This window comes from Tasmannia lanceolata, unplaced genomic scaffold, assembly GCF_043159265.1.
Source record: "Tasmannia lanceolata isolate RefF3 unplaced genomic scaffold, GAP_Taslan_0.1 ptg000003l, whole genome shotgun sequence".
NCBI lineage: Eukaryota > Viridiplantae > Streptophyta > Magnoliopsida > Canellales > Winteraceae > Tasmannia > Tasmannia lanceolata.
This window is the reverse complement of record NW_027518680.1, coordinates 17,406,287-17,421,865: the sequence shown is the minus strand read 5'-3', so window position 1 is coordinate 17,421,865 and position 15,579 is coordinate 17,406,287. Positions and strand designations below refer to the sequence as shown.

The following is a 15,579-nucleotide window of genomic DNA, read 5'->3' as shown; positions in this document are numbered from 1 at the left end:
GCACGGGCCGACAAAGAACTGTACAGACTACGTCATAGGTTGATCCAAACCGTCCATGTGATGGAACACACCATAAATAGGTTGTGCCCCAAAAATCATTTCATAGGCTCATCCTAGTCCTCCAATCTATAGAGGTTTTCATACTTCCTCTTAAATCGGATGGTTAAGATCACCCTATAGATATTTTATTAAAAAACCATAAAGAAGGGGGGTAAGATTGAAATTATGTGGCTTTAATGGGTGCCTTTGTTAAAAAGCATAAAGGAGAGGGTAGGATTGAAAATATGTGAGTTGAATGGGTGCATTTGTTAAAAAAAGTCAAAAAAGTGATGTGTAATTCTCATAGAAATTTCAAAAAATTCTCTTATTTTCTCTTCTGCTATATAGTATACTAGTAAAGACCCGCCGTGTGATGCACGTCAAAACAAAGAACACTAAATGATTCATCAGAAAACATGGAGATAAAGAAAATGGAAAAAAAAAACCAATGGTTGAAGCTAACACAAAATAAAGATCCAATTTTTATTAAAATGGAGAGAGAGAGAGAGAGAGAGAGAGAGAGAGAGAGAGAGAGAGAGGTAACTTGGAGGAAATGGGGAATTTAATAGTTAAAAGGGGCTCGAAGTGATAACGGTAATATGTTAAGGATTTAATACTGAGCAGTGAGTACCCATATAACATGAAATAAAGAAGGAAACTATTCTTGGCAGTAGTAAGATGGTAGGGACATTTCGCTCAACTTCCCAAACCTTTCCTCCTAAGAGTGCCACACCTCTAAAGTGTAACCAGGGGATAGTAGAGTAAACGCAATGAACCTAATTTAAGAAGCAAACTGTTGGCTCACATTACATCTCAGACTATCCCTTGCGTGTTTCTGCAATCAGAAAGAAAATCAGCTTTAATTTCTAAAAGTAGGATAAGAACAATAGTTAATGAGAAGAGAAGAATTGTGTAGAAAATGTCATAGATTTAAGTATAAATGTAACTATCGAATAGACGAATGGAAGTAATCTTAGTATGCTGATTGGAATTCATGAAAGAAAAAAAAAATAGCACTCTGAACCAATGCAATGAAAGACTTTCGAACGGCACCACGTCATGGGATTTTTTTATCCTGGGCGTGGTCCGTGAAAATTTGAACAAAATATCAGTCTAAAATCTGTTTGAGACGAAATGCAGTTATTGCAAAATATTAAAATGGTGATAACCTTTAATGAATACTAAAGAATTAAGATTCCGACTGCAGTAACTATGATGTGAAAAGAAACAAAAACAAAAGCAACAAAAGCAACTAATATATCTTCAAAGTGCTTATTGGAGCAATTCAAAAGGATACAATACATATAAGAAAGATTAAAATTTAGCACAATCTTTAATGGTGAAAAACATTTAATATTGCTACCATAAAGTCGATGTTTCATTTATGCTAAAATTTTGAAATATCAATTCAGATTAGGTAAGAGCTCCTTATTGTGAGAGATTTTACTCAAGCACTTGGCAACTTCCACCATAAATAGTTCAAGAGATGAAACGCCAGTAACCCACAATACTTCCACCGTAAACCATATATCTATCATTCTCTTTACCTTCAACTCAGATTATAAAAATTAATCACATTAAACATGTGATTTTGGTTGAATCTGATGGTTGATGGTTACTTAAAGCACATCTATTGAAAAATGTGAAGCTAAATTAAAAGGAATGGGGTGAATGGAAGAACCAGACTGCAAAAAAAATTCATGGGAGGTGAAAAAAAGAAATAAAAAAGAAAGATGAAATACAGAATGGGTGAATGGAACTACATAAAAAAGCAAAAATCAATGAAACAATTAAAATAGGGATATTTCAAGCTTCTTGAAATATCTTTGTGAAGCACAATTGGTCTTAAAAATTCGAAACAAACAGGACCCAAATGTAGTGAGTTAAAACAGATAGCATGCACAGGTAATTCTTGTAAAACTGGAAACTAAATACGAATATGTAGCTACAAATGTGATTTGTGTGATAATTCATGGGAAAACAGAACTGATGGATGCAGTGGATCACTTGATGATGGCCCATTTGATCAATGATCATGACAACTAATATATGAATGCCAATCTTAATTTTTCTGTGAATCAAGAAGTTGATGTAATTTTCTATAATGAGTTTGTTGTGTGAAGACATTTCTAATAAATCAGAATGTATGCCCACTTCACAATCAGGCAAAGTGAAAAAAATACGCAAGAAAAGCACAATCAGAAACCCAAAATATGACCATGAAAGGATGCTCAATCAAACAACTTTTCCAACAGGTGTATATGGAATTGCAATCCCCGAGGAAGACAACACTTCCAGGTTAAAGAATAAAGCCTTGAACATTATTGTAGAGGCTCAATATCAATGAGCTGCAAATCTGTCCATTATAGCAGAAGATAAATGAAGATAAAAAAATTAAAAAGCAAAGGATTTGGGATTGAAAAATAAATGTTAACCTTCATTCCGTTGTAAATTGTGCCGTATGTTACTTTGAAGTTTCAACCTTAATATATACACAAAAAGTTAACATTATTAGGAAAACAAATATTCCATGAATCTTTTTTGTAGCGAAATTTCAAAACATACAGTACAGAAATTAAGAGAAACGGTCATGGTTTCTCCAACCGATTAAACCCCTAAAACATTTCCTAATAATGTTAACTCTTTGCGATGCACGGGCCGACAAAGAACTGTACGGACCACGTCATAGGTTGATCCAAACCGTCCATGTGATGGAAAGCAACATAAATAGGTTGTGCCCCAAAAATCATTTCCATAGGCTGTTTTAAAGCACCCTTCAAATATAAAAATTCAATACAGAGACAGAGAGCCAAATTATGATCTTCTGGGTATATTCAATTGACCAAAGGAAATCAACATAAAACACTGTCTTATAAAACCTGATGTAGATGTTCATGTTGAGATTTTGTATGGTGTAAGTCGTTATACTCACGTATTTTTCTAAATAAATATATATTTCTACTATAGATCGAAGGGCTATGATCATCATTTGGAAATAACTTTTTGGTCACAACCTATGTACATTGTGGCCCATCAACTGGAAGGTTTGGATCATCCTATGGTGCAGCTATAAAGGCTTACACCATATAATTTCTCATGTTCATGGTAAATTGAAACGAAACGTTTCGTCAACTAAGGGTGAGAAATTGGGAAAAGATATATGATTACTTTTTATTCAAGTACCTGCATGTACTGAAATGCTTCATATGGTAAACCATTTCTTAATCCAAACACATAATAAGCTCAAATATATGCCTCTAGACAGGGATAGAGAAAGGATATCTAAGAAAAATTAACGCTACCTGATCTTTTAATTTACATTATTTGGTTAAAAAATTTAAAAAGAATACATAATTGGGAGACCAAAAGAAGAGGGGGGATTCATATTAATGGCGATTTTAATGGCAAAATAAGTGGGATTTTAATTTAATTGTTGTACTTGATGCACGGGGCGAATGAAAATTTAAGATCTTGAAACAGAGAGGGGGGGAGGGGGCGGATGCAGCATTTTCTTGTTGTGTCGAAGATCTCTAAAATGTCTAGCGAAATGTTCCACATGGGCTGCAAGAAGAATAGAGATTTCACAGGTTCAGATGTTGAAAGAACCAGGACAATTGTTGAAGCTAAATGGAAGAGTAGCTTTTGGGAACAACTACAGAAAATTAGAATTGAAGTAAAAAAATACGCAGTAATAAAAAATCTGAGCGAAAGACCTTAACTTGTTACACGTGAAATGGAGAGCAAGAAGAAAACCCAACAACATAGCATGTGGAACATTTTAGAGAACAAAAATTAAAATGAAAAATAAACCCATCAACGTAGCATTGGCCATAGTAAACAACACAAAGAAGAAGGCACAGAGGGAATTTTCAGCATGCCGTTTCATCAATCACCTAGTAGAATGCAAACCTCCATCTTTGGCCTTCTGATTAAGGTCCCGCCACATCTGCCAACAACCCATATCAAACAAAAGTAGTGAAAAAAAATCAGTAAATAGGCAAAAAATTGCTTTGCCTTCATATGAGAATATGGAAGAGTATTTCATTCTTAAAAATATCAAGATCGCCGACAGGGTAAAAGCCCAAAAAATATTACTAAAACAAAAATTTTGAGAAAAATTGAAACTCAAAAATCCACGTAGGTTCCAAAATGAAAAGTGATTCCAAATACGATCATAAGAAGGAAAAAACCTTTATTCAGTATATTTTCAACAACAATCTCTCAATAAAACCCTAAATTGGCCAAGAAAGCTTAAAAATATAAACAATTCAAAACCCACATCTTCTTCGTAGTTACATAATTTTTCCAAACCCTTTTTTCCCTTGTTGTAAAACCCATCAAGGAGATGTGGAAAGCCTGAGATCAACTTCTAAATTGCATTACATCCAGAATCAATAAAATCCCTTAATGGTCGACGAACTGAGTATATTTTTTATCTGCAAATGAGGAAAAAAATTAGTGCTATTTCTCCTCCAGTTCCTAATAGTCTATATAGAGGGAAAAAAAAACAGAAACTTTCTTACTCAAATGATCCCGAGCAAAAAATCGACATAGTTTTTAATGGCCGACGAATCGAGGATTTTACAGAATCAGCAAATGTGAAAAAATAGTACTTTTTCTAGCCCGGTCTTTTAAAGTCGATATAGAGAAAAAAAATCATATGAACTTTCTTAAGCAGATCTTACCATGGAGAGAGATAGAGAGCGCACAAAACTCAAGGGAAGATAAAGAAGTTTAAGATCACAGGTACTCTAATCAAAGCCCATGCGATGAGTCAAGCTGATCCTTCTCTTCACTATATATTGTGGAAAGGGATGCTTAAGTTATGGAAATAAATTAGGGACTAATCTTGATATCTCTAATGTCAAAAAATATCTCTGATAAAAAATCCCTGGTGTAAGACACGTATCGGAAGAGATAAGGCTATTGCCAAAAATATCGGTGATGCCAAAAATATCGCTGATGTATACACAGAAGCTGCGTGTATAGTACCACATGGCATCTAATCTGAGGGCACATGAGGTATTTAAAATTCAGAAAAGTATGAATTTGAGGGCATATGAGGCATTTACCTGTTTCAGCTGAGGTGTAAATTCCACAGAATTTTCAAGAAAATCAGAAAAGCCTGGGCTTTTCCTCCCAGCTTATAGTAGTAGATATATATATATATATATATATATATATATATATATATATAGAGAGAGAGAGAGAGAGAGAGAGAGAGAATAAAGTATGTGCAGCTGCACAGATAAGCTATCTGTGCTTGGGTATAAAAATCAGCTATATTGGTTCATTACGTGGGGATCAACATTCATTTGGAAGGCCCTTCCATGGATAGGGTGTGTACCAAAAATCAGCCCTACAGGATCATCCTAACCTTGCCATTTGTGGAGGGAAAAATAGGTAGAAACAGTGTCCGTCCATTTTCCTCTCCAACTTTGAGTGGGTTAGGATGATCCTGTAGGGCTGATTTTTGGTACACACCCTATTCATGGAAGGGCTTCCAAATGAATGCTTTGGATCCCCTTGTAATGAACCAATAGAGCTGATTTTTATACCCATGCACAGATAGCTTATCTGTGCAGCTGAACATACTTTATTTTCTCATACATATATATATATATGTATATATATATATATATATATATATATATATATATATATGGGAAAACTGTTTGTGAGCTTGAGCTCATATAGCTTATATGAGCTAAAGTGCCACAATCTGTGGACCCCGATCCGAGAGAGGCCGGGGGACGTGCCCCCAGATGAGTCTCAGGATCATCCACGTGAAGGAGAGCCCCGCCAAGGAACTCTCGAAGAGTGCCCCTCACAGCATGAGCGGCGATGTCAAGTGAGATACCTCTCGATTCGGGGATCAGCCCGGATTCGAGACGCACCTTAAACAAAGAAAGAGTCGCCATCCAAGGAAGTGGGCCCTGGATCCTATGATGTGCTCTGTCGCAACAGATAACCAGAGATACAAAGGGTCCGTGCCTGATGACGAATGGGGAAGGGGTTAGGCGCCCCCAATTCGCCCAAGTGCAAGCACCTGGGCTCTTATGCCATTTATTATTAACTTTGAAGAGTTTTGGGCAAAAATCATGTGAAATGGGAACCATCATCCCCGAGATAACGTCTATCTAAGCATGCATGACCCGGGGATGGGCAAAGAAAGTGAACATCCAAATCCTAACTCATCGCATCTAATCCTAACTCACCACATCTGAGAAAGCAATAAACAATCGCATGCATAGCTACAGCTAAACAGATAATGACAGATATAATGAGATAAGGAAAGCAAATATCTAAGTTTAGACAGATAATCAAGCTAAGACGAATGGATAAACGCTATAGCTAAGCAATCAAAGCAGTAAGGTAAACACACTAGCATGCGAGCCTATGCAAGAGATAAGACTAAGAAAATGGCAATCGATCGCACGCTAGAAGAACAAACAAACTAGAATGCATAAGAAATCTAAGATAAGCGCACAACAAGCTAAAAGGTGTAAGAAAAGAAAGAAATCGGAAAATCAACGGCACGTGAGAACCAAAATGCCAGGAGAAAGAAGATGGAACACACGATAGGCTCAGAGGGCGATTCAAAAGGAATCAAGCCCAGCGATCCTAATCTGCTGAAGATCGGACAAGTCTCGCGATCGTCATAACCTATCGTTGGGCTCAGCGAGGGCAATCCCTGTAAAGGGGCCACGCTACGTCATCGCTCGTCCCAAAACCCGATAAAACATCAGAAAACCGATGGAAACCGAAAATCACGATGAAAACCGGAAATAGAATGAAAAGAGGGCTCCGAGTGACCTGGCAGTCACCATCCTTGTCCATTTTTGCTTTTGTTTTGAAATGTTTGAAAATATTTATTAAAAAGGTTTGACTGAACTCGGGTGGACGAAAATGTGACAAATATTTATAAAATGGTGATGTAAAAAATGATGTAAAAAGATGGTGTAAAAAGATGGTGAAAATAGTGTAAAAAAAGAAATGGTGATGTAAAAATGGTGACTGGACTCAGGATGCCAGCAGCACGCCTGAGCTGCCTACGTACCCCTCAGCTAGGGATCAAGCCATCCGTAGTTCGGACGGAAAGGTGAGAAATATTTACAAAAATGAGTAAAAAGAGTGACTGCACTCAGGATGCCAGCAGCACGCCTGAGCTGCCTACGTACCCTTCAGCTAGGGATCAAGTCATCCGTAGTTCGGACCTGACTACTCTTAATGACTCGAGATTTTGAGATCTTTGATTTTTTAGATATATTTTTTTAAAATTTTCAAGTGTTTTTTGAAATATTTTAGTATTTTTTTTGGAATTTTTGACATAAGAGGAACAAAATCCTATCATCATAAAGGGAGGACAGACTCCTGAATATCCCGCAAAGGTCGGACAGCATCCTATGCTTTGCGGGGGAAAAAGACAGAAACACGACTCTGCAAGGGTTGGACCGCATCCTATACCTTGCAAGAGCGGATAGAAGAACATGATCTGATGAAAGGTTGGATGGAATCCTAACCCCTATGATGATAGAATTGGATTCCTGAACAAGATGACTGACTCTCTAGACTAAGGACGGATTCCTATGCTAGTGGACTATCAAATCAAGATAAAGCTCACAAGTAATAAGGAAAAAGAGGCCCTGTGCATATTTGGCAAAGGTAAAACACCCAGCTGGGCCGGACAGCTACCTAGCCCTAGGGTGCAACAAATGTGCAACCTAATACCCATAAGGGTAGGGGTATGCTGTCAAGCCGAGTAGGGTGTTCTCCCAAAACCAAACGATGCACAAAAGGGAGGTTTAGCAAGAGAATGAGACTGGGTAAGTCTCTTAGACACAGAGGTAGGATAGAGAGAAATGCTAGCAAGACTGGGCAAGTCTCCTAAGTACCAGGATGGGCTCCAAGTAACCTTATCGTTGCCTAAACAATGATAAGAAAATGAGATAACTGACAGACCAAGTTGCTCTTCGACTAGAAGAGGGTTTAAGACCCGTGAGACTAGAGGTAGTCTCCTAGGGGTTGACTCAGGTTGATTCATTAACGAGACAGTGCCAGTCTCCAAAGATTTGGATCTAAAAGACTAGGCAAGTCTTTTGAGAAAATGGAATGCTATTTGGACTATGCAAGTCCCCCTAGAGATGGGCTTGAAATGACAAAGGAAAGAAACCTGAAAGACTTAAACAGTCTCAGAAAAGATTAGAAGGGAAAACATTACTAGGACTATGCAAGTCCTCTAAAATAATGGGCTCGGGATGACTCCTTCATAGCCCTAATAAGAAAAACTCATCAAAAGCCTCGAATATGCCAATGCTAGGCTAGTGAATTGCGCACACCACTGCTATCTGGCCCTCTCAGCGTTGCTACCTTCATGAAGACATCAATATCAGGATCTGACTTAATATTCGCTGCCTTCTCCCCTCTTGACAATTCTGCTAACATCTCATAACCTGCTCCGACTCCTTGACGTCTGGCGGAGAAAGCTAGAGTTCCATCTAGCCCAGCATGGATCAAATAACCTCTCTACAAGCAACTTTGACTACTGTAATCCATATATCCTTTGAGGGGCAAATTTTAGAGTGCCGTACATTGCGAACAGCTAAAATCTTTTAAACTCAATGATTCCATTCAATCCGAAAATTGATGACATGATTTAAATGCTCAAGCCATTCCAGATAAGATAGCATTCCTTCTTCTCTTTAAATCATCTAGATGAACATCCATTAAATTCATATAGAACATAAAACATTCAAAGACTGGGATAAACCTGTGCTAGATAGCTTCTCAAAGTCAAAACTTTATCAAAACTCTATCAACAATATTTTACTGCTAATTAATATATTTCTGAATAATAAACAAGATCTGTGTGTGTGTGTATAGAAATTAGAACATTTACCCCAAAATTAAAACTACAAATCCAAAAGCACTTGCATTCTCACCAAAACAATAATGAAACATACCTAAACAGTAATGAAACATAGCTGAGCCAAAGACCAATTGGTATAAATCCAATACTCTGCTGGAAAAAATGTTCAAACGAAGACTGATGCTACTCTCTTCAGATTTAATGTAGTCACAGAGGCCAAAGAAGCTGGAAATCAAATCGATCTAAGCTCGAGCTTGCTGGAAAATGAATTCATTTCTCTTTCCTTTGCTGAAACCCCAGTTGGCTGAATTGAGAGATTGGAGAAGATAGGGTTTTAACAGGGAGGTTTAAAATGAGATTTGAAGTGGGTTTTAAAGGGGTTCCAGGTGGTAGCTGCCGTGGCAATGGAGATACGAAGAAGGTGGGGATGGGAAGAGGGGAAACGAAATGGGTTTGAAGAAGATGAAGAGGTGAGAGGGGTGGGATTGGCGGACGAGCAGGGGCCGGCTGGAGGAGACGAAGTTGGGGATCGAGCTCCCCCCCTCTCTCTCTCTCTCTCTCTCTCTCTCTCTCTCTCTCTTTCTTTGTTAAATAATAAAAGAAAAAAGAAAGAAAAGAAGGGAATGAAAAATAGAGAAAAAGGAGGTGGGATGGGTTTTCGAAATGGGTTGGGGAAAGGGCAGAGGGTGACCGGTGGTGACGGTGGCCGATGGGGATGAGGGAGGAGAGGAGGGCCGGTGGGTCGGATTCCGGCAAAGTCGCCGGAATCGATGGAGATGGGCGAATCTCTCTGTTCTCTTCTTCTCTCTCTTTCTCTGTTTAAGGGGGAAACGGGTTTTGGGTAAGAGACAAGGTGTGGTAGAGGTTGAGGGTGGCTGGGAGAGGTTGGGAGAAAGGGGGTTGGGATGATGGCTCGGTGGAGCGGCCGGAGTGATGTTGCCGGATTCCGGCAAGGTAGGTTGCCGGAGCACTCCCTCCTCTCTCTCTCTCTCTCTCTCTCTCTCTCTGTTGCTTGACCTCTTTTTCTTTTTCTTCTTTTTTTTTTTTGGTTTTGGGGGGGTGGAGGAGTTGCAGAGGGGATTCGGCCGGAGGTGGGTGGAGGATGGTGGATGCTGTTGGGGTGGAGATGGAGAAATGGGTTTCGGTTTTTTTGGGGTTGAGGAAAATGGTGGTGAGGGTGGAGATGGAGGATGGTTTTTCGAAGTGGTGGTGGTGGCTGTGGTTGGTGGTGGTTTTTTTTTGAAATGGGTTTTGATGTGGTGGCTGTGGAGGAGGGTGGTTTGGGTTTTGGGTTTGGAGGGAGGTGAGGGTGGAGATGGAGGAGGATTTTCGAAGTGGTGGGTGGTGGTGGCTGTGGTTGGTGGTGGTTTTTTGAAATGGGTTTTGATGTGGTGGCTGTGGAGGAGGGTGGTTTGGGTTTTGGGTTTGGAGGGAGGTGAGGGTGGAGATGGAGGAGGATTTTCGAAGTGGTGGGTGGTGGTGGCTGTGGTTGGTGGTGATTTTTTTGAAATGGGTTTTGATGTGGTGGCTGTGGAGGAGGGTGGTTTGGGTTTTGGGTTTGGAGGGAGGTGAGGGTGGAGATGGAGGAGGATTTTCGAAGTGGTGGTGGTGGCTGGTACTGGAGGTGGAGGATGGTGGAGGTGGGTGGAGGATGGGGGAGCTTGCTGGCGGTGGAGGTTGTGGGTGGCTGATGGTGGTGGCTGGCAATGGAAGAAGGGAAGAAGAAGAAGAAGGTGGGGGGGATTGATAGGCTTGCCGGATTCCGGCAAGCTTGCCGGAGAAGAAGGTGATGAGGGTGTTTTATTCTTTTTTTTTTTGCTTTGAAATGGGTTTCTGCTGGCTGATGGTGGTGGTGGGCTTGGTGGAGGTTGTGGCTGTGGAGGTGGGTTTGGTAGGTGGTGGCCGAGGGAATGGAGGAGGAAGATGGAGGGGTTGTAGGCTTGCCGGATTCCGGCAGGCGTTGCCGGAGAAGAAGGTGGTGGCTGTGGGTTCTTCTCCCTCTCTCCTTTTTTTTTCTCTTTTTTTTTTTTTTTTGAATCTGCCCCTCCCTTATGCAAGAACTCCCTTTGTTCTTTTATACCTAGGGTTAAATCCCTACCTCTAATCCTAACCATCTATGTGGCATCTTCCTTTCCTTGGTTGTTCTCAACCCTTGATCCTCTCCCTTGCCTTTACAAACCCTAGAAAATCTCTTTCTAACCTCATCCTACCCACACACTTTCCTTGCTGATCCTATGGCTTAGAATTATTACTTCTTAAGCAAGCAATGTGAACATCCAAGAATACCCTTAAAGATGGGTTGATTTCCTCTTTGCCCAAACCCCTATTTTGAAGAATGATATACTTGCCCCCCCCCTTTTTGCTCTAGACAGCCCCATCTAGTGTATTTTAACTACTCTTATCTCTACAGGGGGGTGGCTCGGGCAAAAAAAGGGGCGGAATAAATTTTCTTCTTCTTTGATTTGCCCATGGTAAGCTAGTATTGGCACACCCATGCCCTGCTAATTCATCCTCCCTTTTCATATTTCTTTAAACTACGCCCAGCTCGAGCTCGAGACACGGGTTGGGATGCGACTTGGGTTGATTCATTAAATTCGGGTTGAGATTTTCAACTGGCAATCGGGTTAGGCTCGGATTAATTCCATTCATTTTCCGCCTGACTTCGGGATTTCATTCGAATACGCGGGTTTAGGGCCCTGTCAAAATGGGGTGTCTACAGATGCCCCTCTTCGGCAGAGGGCGCTTGTCGCGCGAATGCCAAAGCCGAACAGACAACACATTTTGACTGGCCCGAAGCTTCAAACAAAAGGGATGCAAGAGGATAACAAGGTTGATTGACGAGACAGATTCTCATCGGATCAATCAAGAAAGAAATAATAAGATGAATTGACGAGACAGATTCTCGAAAAGAAAACTGAGATGGACTCTCAAGGGATAGTGAGACAGGCTCTCACAAATTGCAGAATGGGATGATTAGACAGCCTCTAATTAAGCCACTCAGGGATTTGGAGATTACAAGGCGGAATGATTAGACAGTCATCATGATCAAACCTGAATTAGGATATGAGAAGACAGCATCTTGACAGATCAACAAAGCGGAATGATTAGACAGCATCATGATCAAACCTAAATTTAGAATCTGAGAAGACAGCATCTTGACAGATGAACAGAGCGGAATGATTAGACAGCATCATGATCATTCATAAATTGGGATCTGAGAAGACAGCATCTTGACAGATGAACACGGCGGAATGATTAGACAGCATCATGATCAAACCTGAATGGGATCTGAGAAGACAGCATCTTGACAGATGAACACGGCGGAATGATTAGACAACATCATGATCAAACCTGAATGAGATCTGAGAAGACAGCATCTTGACAGATGAACACGGCGGAATGATTAGACAGCATCATGATCAAACCTGAATAGGATCTGAGAAGACAGCATCTTGACAGATGAACACGGCGGAATGATTAGACAGCATCATGATCAAACCTGAATGGGATCTGAGAAGACAACATCTTGACAGATGAACACAGCGGAATGATTAGACAGCATCATGATCAAACCTGAATTGGGATCTGAGAAGACAGCATCTTGACAGACCAATAAAGCGGAATGATTAGACAGCATCATGATCAAACCACAAATTAGGATCTAAGAAGACAGCATCTTGACAGATCAACAAAGCAGAATGATTAGACAGCATCATGATCAAACCACAATTAGGATCTGAGAAGACAGCATCTTGACAGACCAATAAAGCGGAATGATTAGACAGCATCATGATCAAACCACAAATTAGGATCTAAGAAGACAGCATCTTGACAGATCGACAAAGCGGAATGATTAGACAGTTATCATGATCAAACCTAAATTGAAATCTGAGAAGACATCATCTTGACAGATCAACAAAGCGGGATGATTAGACAGTTATCATGATCATTCCTAAATTAAAAAATTTGATTTGAAAAATGCGTACAAGTTTCTCAAATCTTGATTTGTCAAGACTGCCATCTCAACTATCAACGCATGGTAGGTATCTTTTATGGTCTGACTTTCATCAGGACATAAAAGATGCCCCTAGTACAATTTCATTTCCAATACAGGAGTCTTAACAAAACTCGAACAGATTCAAGCTTTCTTTCATGAAATTTGGGTTACAAAGATTTTTGACGGTACAAGAGACTGACTCTTGCTGATGGGTCTACCACATTTATGCCAATAGCAGGGGCTTTGGGCCTCAAAGGCTTTCAAGTGCACATGAGACTGATTCTGTCTGAAACACTTTCAATTTTCTACCAGCTGTCAGAATTTCAGGTTACAATGGTTTTCAACTTCCAAACAGACTGATTCTGCTTAACACATCTTCATCCATGCAGGAATTTCAAATGGGCCTGAGAGCTTGCCGCGCTTCTAGACCATGTATAAGTCATTTCGCCTTCTGGATATGCGACTTCATTTTCTGGTACCTGTTACCCCAGCTTTTGAAAGGATACTGGACCCAAACAGGTCATTCTGGGACACACCTGACTCGACTGAGTACATGACTTTGACTTGACAAAGAATGACCTTGACAACTGCTTGACAAATGACTTTTGGTGAGTAGACAACCGATTTACAAGACTGACTTTCAGGAAAGACTGAATCTGCTTCTTAATTTAATAATTGTTTTAAGATGGTACAGCTTACCACTCTTGGAATTCTTTGAATACCGCATTTTAAGGTGATTTCGCCTCTTTCTGGTATTTAGTCATGGTTATTATACCCTTTGGATTGCTCGGTTTTAACCCTTAGCTTAGAAGAATATCAAAGGAAGCCTTGCTGGCACTATTCAGACCTTGGAAGAGATGCCGATACAGGTATGGAGGTCTTGCTAGCTTTTGACATTTAGTCCTTTACGAGAAGTCACTGCCATGACCAGATTGCCCTTTAGGGTTTTCAATCTAGCGGACCGCTTGCCTTAATTTTTGCCTGGACTGCCTGCCCTTGCAGGTTTTCCATCTAGCAGGCTCTGCACCCTGATTTTTGCCTAAGCCGCCCTTTCGGGTTTTCAGCTTAGCGGGCGAATGACCCTAACTTTTGCCTAGACCGCCCTTTCGGGTTTTCAGTCTAGTGGGTCTAAGACTCCGTTATTCTTTTCTTTTCTTTTTCTGTTTCTCCACAAACCTTTGCCTTATCACACCAGGAGGACTTCTAGGTGGGTTAGGGTTTGAAAGAATTGGATTAGGGTGTTTGCCTTGACTGGACCGAATCTGGACCCTTCCAGATAGCCTACGTACCTCCAAAGAGTGAGGATCAGGTCCGCGTAGTTCGCCTATTGGGGACTTTGGGTTGAGATTGTTTTGATTTGACTTCCTTTTTTTTTCTTTTTGAAAGTTCTCTCCTTTGTTTTTTTTTTCTTTTCAACCACTTTGAAAGATTTGCTTTCTCCTTTTCTTTTCTTTCCTTTCAGCAATTTTGAAAGATTTGACCGAACCCGACGTTGTCAAGTTGCCTACGTACCATGTGGAAAGGGATCAGGTCATGGCGTAGTTCAGGCTTTGCGTCTTTTATGGCGTAAGTCATAAAAGATGCCCCTGGTTTGAGGGTGACAAAGAAATTTTGATTTTGCTTATTGGCTCAAAGGGTTTGCAAACGGTCTTTGACTTTTCTTTTTTTTTCAATTGGATTTTTGGACTTGAAGCTCAGATCGACCAAGGACGGCCTCTGGTGTCTTAGGCATAATACTTTTTAAGTTGATCAAGGTTTGTGGGTTCTGTTAGTTTTTCACCATTTTGATCAAGGAGTCTGACGGCTTTTCCAGGCAGGACTTCATCGACAATGTAAGGACCCGACCAGTTTGGTCTGAACTTCCCTCGAGGATCATAGACCGGTGCCCTGTAGGATTTCAAAACGATGTCACCTTTTTGGAGATCTCTGATCTTCACCTTTTTGTTAAAGGCTTTCTCAATTCGACGCTGATACCCCTGGACATGATACAGAGCTCTGAGCCTCTTCTCATCAATCATCTGCAACTCTTGATACTGGGCCGTTGCCCATTCTGATTCTGGCAAACCAGCTTCCATCATTACCCTTAACGAAGGAATTCTCAGCTCAACTGGTAGGACCGCTTCCATCCCATACACTAGGGAATATGGCGTAGCTCCCGTAGAGGCCCTGATCGACGTTCTGTAAGCCCACAAAGCATATGGTAGCTTATTTGACCAGTCCCTGTACGTCTCTGTCATCTTGCTGATGATGGTTTTGATGTTCTTGTTTGCAGCTTCGACGGCTCCATTTGTCTGGGGTCTGTATGGTGAGGACTTGTGATGCTTAATCTTGAACTCCTCACATAGGCGTACCACTTCTTTCTTGAAGTGCGATCCATTGTCTGAGATCAGCTCATGCGGTACCCCATATCTGCAGATGATGTTTGTTCGGATGAATTTGGCAACTGAGGCTGAAGTCAGCGATGCGAACGATGCGGCTTCGATCCACTTAGTGAAGTAATCGATGTTTACCAGGATGTACTCATGCCCACTTGAAGATTTCGGAAACACCTTTCCGATAATATCGATTCCCCAGACTGAAAACGGCCACGGCGAAGTCAGAGAATGTAACTCAGATGGCGGCACATGAATGAGGTTGGCATAAACCTGACATTTATGACACTTCTTCACGAACG

At 40.7% G+C, this 15,579-nt stretch overlaps 1 long non-coding RNA gene across 1 annotated transcript; it reads right to left on the bottom strand.

Annotated features, from left to right (window-relative positions):
* Positions 1 to 625: 625 nt before the first annotated feature.
* Positions 626 to 4,855, bottom strand: LOC143861639 (uncharacterized). The gene is made up of 3 exons (XR_013239981.1): positions 4,725 to 4,855; positions 3,933 to 3,985; positions 626 to 874 (listed from the first exon to the last, which is right to left on the bottom strand). It is a non-coding gene; the product is annotated as an uncharacterized LOC143861639 (long non-coding RNA).
* Positions 4,856 to 15,579: the final 10,724 nt, after the last annotated feature.